This window comes from Crocodylus siamensis, unplaced genomic scaffold (genome assembly GCF_052110815.1).
Source record: "Crocodylus siamensis isolate JL-2025a unplaced genomic scaffold, ASM5211081v1 HiC_scaffold_687, whole genome shotgun sequence".
Taxonomy (NCBI): domain Eukaryota; kingdom Metazoa; phylum Chordata; order Crocodylia; family Crocodylidae; genus Crocodylus; species Crocodylus siamensis.
The window spans coordinates 2,241-7,975 of NW_028325095.1; the positions used below are offsets into that span (position 1 = coordinate 2,241).

At 45.6% G+C, this 5,735-nt stretch overlaps 1 pseudogene; it reads right to left on the minus strand.

Moving 5' to 3' along the window:
* Positions 1–475: 475 nt before the first annotated feature.
* Positions 476–5,659, minus strand: LOC149851619 (butyrophilin subfamily 1 member A1 pseudogene; annotated as a pseudogene).
* Positions 5,660–5,735: the final 76 nt, after the last annotated feature.

Sequence of the window (5,735 nt, forward strand, 5' to 3'; positions counted from 1 at the left end):
CATTGTTTAAATTATGCTGAGACCCAAGGAAGAGGGCCATGCCCCGCTACTACAGATGAAGATAAGTCCCTCACAGTCCATACCAAATCTAACCAGGGGATAAAAATCCTTAACTCCAAATATGTCAATTTGTCTGACCTTAGGCAAAACCCCAGGATTTCTTTGGGTTAAGCCCCAGCAGGAACGCTGGAGCCCCAGTCAAAATTCCCAGCAAAGGCAAATGTATATATTTATGCCCTGAATTAGTGAACTCAATGAGTGTGTAGGCAAGGGCAAAATGCCTCTGGAGCACTACTGCTACTGAAGAGACCATTTAGAAAACAGCTGCCCCATCTAACTACCCTTACAAGAGGAGCAACAACACACAACTTAGTTTTCATGTTTTTATGACAAATCATGAGCAATGATTCAGTGCAGTGAAAAGCCTTTAAGAGTTCACAAATAATCAATACCGGTAGATAGATGCTGTGAAAATCTCTATTAAAAATTCACTGAGGCAAACCTGAGGCTATAGAAATATCTTGCACTGATGTTTTGAGTGACTGACTCTGAGAGGAAAAAATGAGTTTTTTTAAGGTACCATTTCAGAAGTTTGGCTGAGATAAAATCAAGATTCTGCTAAACTGCAAATACACAGTTAAATGAATTTCTATCATGACCCCATGGAAATGCTAGCCATGTGTGTGTTTGCTCCATATCTCACTTCATTTCCAGCGGAGGTGGTTCACTGTCGGGTTTGGATGGAACTGACCTGATATATGAATTGCTGATTCCTTCTCCCGGTCGAGGAGGCTGTTCCTGATCCAACAGGACAAGTTCTGGTTTGTATGTTCCTTCATGACAGCAGAAATTTTTGTTTCAAACAGGCCATTTGCTTTGGGGGATATTATTTCAGAGAGTGATGGTATATGATGCCCCTGGGCATTTCTCCACAGCACCTGGGGCTCTGGGTACCACTCAGCTGATTGACACCTCACCATAGTTTCATAGTTTCATAGTAGCTAGAGTCGGAAGGGACCTAGGTAGATCATCTAGTCCAACCCCCTGCCTTGGCAGGAAAGAGCACCGGGGTCAGATGACCCCAGCAAGGTGCTCATCTAGCTTCCTTTTAAAAATCCCCAGGCTAGGAGCCTGCACCACTTCCCCTGGAAGCCGGTTCCAGGCCCTAGCCGCCCTGACTGTGAAGTAGCGCCTCCTAATATCTAATCTAAACCTACCCTCCGCCAGCTTGTGACCGTTATTTCTGGTCACTCCTGGCAGCGCACGGGGGAACAGGGACTCCCCCAATACCTGCTGATCCCCCCTGACCAGTTTGTAGCAGGCCACAAGGTCCCCCCTTAACCTTCTCTTGTGGAGGCTAAACAGGTTCAGGGCCCGTAGCCTCTCCTCATAAGGCCTGCCCTGCTGACCCCTGATCATATGAGTGGCCCTCCTCTGGACTCTTTCCATATCGTCCACGTCCCTCTTGAAGTGTGGCGCCCAGAACTGGACGCAGTACTCCAGCTGCGGCCTGACCAGTGCCGCATAGAGGGGGAGGATCACCTCCCTGGACCTGCTCGAGATGCATCTGTGGATGCATGACAGGGTACGGTTGGCCTTCTTGACTGCCTCCCCACACTGCCGGCCCATGTTCATCGTGGAGTCAATGACGACTCCAAGATCCTTTTCCGTCTCCGTGCTGGCAAGAGGGGAGTTCCCCAACCTGTAAGTGTGGTGCCGGTTCTTCCTCCCCATGTGCAACACCTTGCACTTATCAGTGTTAAACCCCATCCTATTCTCATCCGCCCACCGTTGCAACCTGTCAAGGTCAGCTTGTAGCCTATTGCACCCTTCTAGTGCACCCACATCCCCCCACATCTTAGTGTCATCAGCAAACTTGAACAGGGTGCTTTCTACCCCCTCATCCAAGTCACTGATGAAGATGTTGAACAGTGCGGGCCCGAGGACCGAGCCCTGCGGAACCCCACTGCCCACATCCTTCCAGGTCGAGAAGAACCCATCCACTACCACCCTCTGGGTGCGGCCCTCCAACCAGTTGGCGACCCATTTGACTGTGTGGGCATCGACACCACAGTCTCCCAGCTTTTTGATGAGGACAGGGTGAGAGACAGTGTCGAAAGCCTTCCGGAAGTCCAGAAAGACTACATCCACAGCAACCCCTGCGTCTAATGATTTGGTGACCTGATCGTAAAAGGCCACCAGGTTGGTCTGACAAGACCTGCCACTGATGAACCCATGTTGGTTGCCCCTGAGCATGCATTCCCCCGCAAGGCCCTCCTGGATGTGTGCCAGGATAATTTTTTCAAAGAGCTTACCCGGGATTGAGGTAAGACTAACTGGCCTGTAATTTCCCAGGTCCTCTTTTTTTCCCTTTTTGAAGATAGGGACCACATTGGCCCTCTTCCAGTCCTCTGGCACCTCACCAGAGCACCACGAGTGCTCATAGAGCCGCGCCAGGGGTCCCGCAATGACCTCGGCCAGTTCCTGTAGAACCCTAGGGTGAAGATCGTCTGGACCAGCGGACTTGAACACGTCCAGCCTCTCCAGAAGTACCCTAACTAACTCCTCGCTAACCCCTGGCCCAGGCGTGTCTCTCCCGGGGCCCGAGGGGGGCCCAGCAGGGAGGTGGCTGAACTGGTCCCTACTTAGGAAGACAGAGGCAAAGAAATCGTTAAATATGTTAGCTTTGTCATCTGGCATGATGACTAAGTTGCCCATCGTGTCCTGCAGGGGCCCCACATTACCCGGGACCCTCTTTTTACCCCCTATATATTTGAAGAAGGACTTCTTATTATCCTTAATCCGAGAAGCTAGTCCTATCTCCATCTCTGCCTTGGCCTTCCTGACTGCCCCCCTACATCCTCGGGCGACTGTAACATAGTCCTTCTTGGTGATGACCCCATCCCTCCATTGGGTGTATGCCTCCCTTTTAGCAAGGAGACATTCCCGGATGCTCCTAGTGAGCCATGGGGGTTTATGTGCCCTCCTGCTCCCTTTGACCCTTGTTGGGATTACCTCCCTTTGGGCATGGAGGATCGTCTCCTTAAGGAGCAACCACTCATCTTGGACATCTGGCTCCCTTCCCCTCTGGGTCCTCAGCGCTTCCCCAACGATCCTCCTTAGCTTGTTGAAGTCAGCCCTCCATTCTGGTAATCCTCCACAGAGATGATAGGATTAGAGCCTAAACCTAGAAGAAAAAAGGTAGTTTTTAATAGTTCTTAAATCCATGCGCCAATTTTATAAAGGACTTTGGAAATTCCTTTAGAGCAGGAAATCTTATTCCTGCTCTAAAGACTTCCTGGGTATAGCACAGCAAGGAATACATTATTCCTGGATGTGATAGAGGAGGGATTTTATCATCAAAAGTCACTGAGCCAATAAAATATTATGGTAATTCAAATTGGATTTTGGTAGGTAATGAGGGCATTATAAAAGACTGTAGGCTTCAGACATGGTCAGGGACTGAAACACCACAATATGAAGTGCAGACTCGGGACCTAACATAAGCCTAAATTATTAAGCTTGTGTTTTAGCCATGATCAAAGTGTAGGTAGTTACAAACCTACTACGTGATAGAGTTCTTTTTGTTGCCTGAATATGGCAAGGCAGAAATGAATAATCGTTTGTTGCCACTAAAGATCATTTTCTGCAGAGCTACGAAGTGTGTCTATAACAAGAAGCCCCAAACCCTGTTTCTGACTGACCAGAGAATGATCCTTTGCAGACATGACATCTATCAAAGGAAAGAAAACAACATTTCCAGCTGAAGCAGATCAGATTAAAAAGAGCACGAAAGTTTAAAGTAGGTAATCCAAATAGATTATATTATATATTTACTTTATAGTAATAGTTAGTGTAACCAGATTTATTCATAGTTTTATAATACACATTTGTGTTCAAGTCTCTAAGATGTAAAAATAAAGCTGCCACATCGATACAAACTCTAAATAAGGTGAAAAGAAGTGGATAAGGAATCTTCCCCTCCCAGAAATGTACATGTCATAGGAACATAAATCCCAACCAATTGACATAATCCAAGTCCACAACAGAACTGTTCGGTGCAGTTCCAAAAGTTCCCATGAAACAAAGAAAAGTGAATAAAAACAAATTAGAGAATATTTTGTAGATTATTAGAAGAAGCCATTTATAAAATAGGGTAAAGGCTAGAGGGAAAAGGGCACGCCCTTCATCCCCACCCCCACCCCCACCGCATGACTGAGTGTTGATATTTAAGGGCACTCTAGCTGTACATTAATTCCATGTCTAAGCTTGCAAAATAGGTCCTAATCAAAGACAGGCTAAAATCTTGTCACTCTAGAGGTCAAATAATTCTGAGATTTTCCTAAGAAGGGCTGCTCATGCACAATAATCTTGGGAACTGACAGGTTACAAATTAACAGGGTTCAAATTAAGTGGAAAAATAAATAAAATCAGGACTGTAACTGAGGTTTGGGATTTCAAAGGAGCAAAATGAATTCATTGCTTAGGTCAACTGAAGATATCAGAGTTTGTATGTAGAAAAGTCCTGAGGCATCTTCAAACTGAAGGCTTATTTTAGAAGAACAGCTAGGCTTTTCTCAGTCTAGTAGCAAAACAGAGGCTGGAAGGGATATCTATGTTATCTATAAATATATTTGGGGGCTAAAGTTGATGAAGGGAAAGGCACTATTTTGGGCTAAAGGACAATGTTGAACCAAGAAAAAACTAATGTAACTTGGATGCAAATAAGTTTAGGCTGGAAATTAGAAGGTCCTAAACACTAAGAAATCAGCAGTTAAAATAACTACCTTAGAGAAGTAGCTTAACATTATTTAAACACTGACAAATATTAAAATATGTTTCTGAAATGTGAACATGCCTGGTTAAAATTGAAATATAGGGCATTTTTAGACATGCAAGTGCCACAGCACTGGGCGCTTTGAAAAGCGTCTCGTGCGGCATCACCTGTAGTTGGAGAAATGGCAAAATGCATTTCAGCACTGAGAAAGTGGCTGTGCCATGCTTTTGAACTAGAACACGTGGGAGGTGTTTTAGTTCAAAAACATGTTACCGCCACTTTCTGCATCCTGATGTGCATTCACGCCTTCTACAAGCGCACGCAGTACAACACATCAGCTCACATGCAGAGCACAGTCGATTAATCGAGTCTGCTTTGAAGTGGTGGGTCTCCGGCACATCACGGGACAACAAGGTATGTGTATAAATGCCCATACTTTCTCTTTGTAAAACATTTGATATACAAGTTACATGAAGTTGGCATATTAAGAAAAAGCCTGAAAACCATGCAGATAAACTGACACAAGCCACTGACCTGCTACCTTCAGTTCTATTACAGCTTCTGCATAAGTAATACCATCATCAACAAAGCAGTGGTATTGCCCTTCATCTGAAGGCCTGATACTGAGAATTGTCAGGGAAACATTTCCATCTGTGAGGCCATCTTTCCAAAACGCTGTCCTTTTCTCATATTCTGGCAGCTGTCGTCCAAACTGATCTCTCCCATCATGGTACAGATGCACATAATTTGTAAACTCAGACCGGAACCACCTCACTTCCATGTTCTTAGCGCTCATGTTGGGGGACAGGCGGCACGGCAATACGATCTCTTTCCCCACAATGGCAGTGATTGGTTGATCAGGTCCAACAACTGTAAACAGGGCTGTAACAAGAAACACCCCAAAATAAGTTCAGAAGTAAAAAGAGAAATCTAAGAAGCTCAACAAAGAGGTGGACAC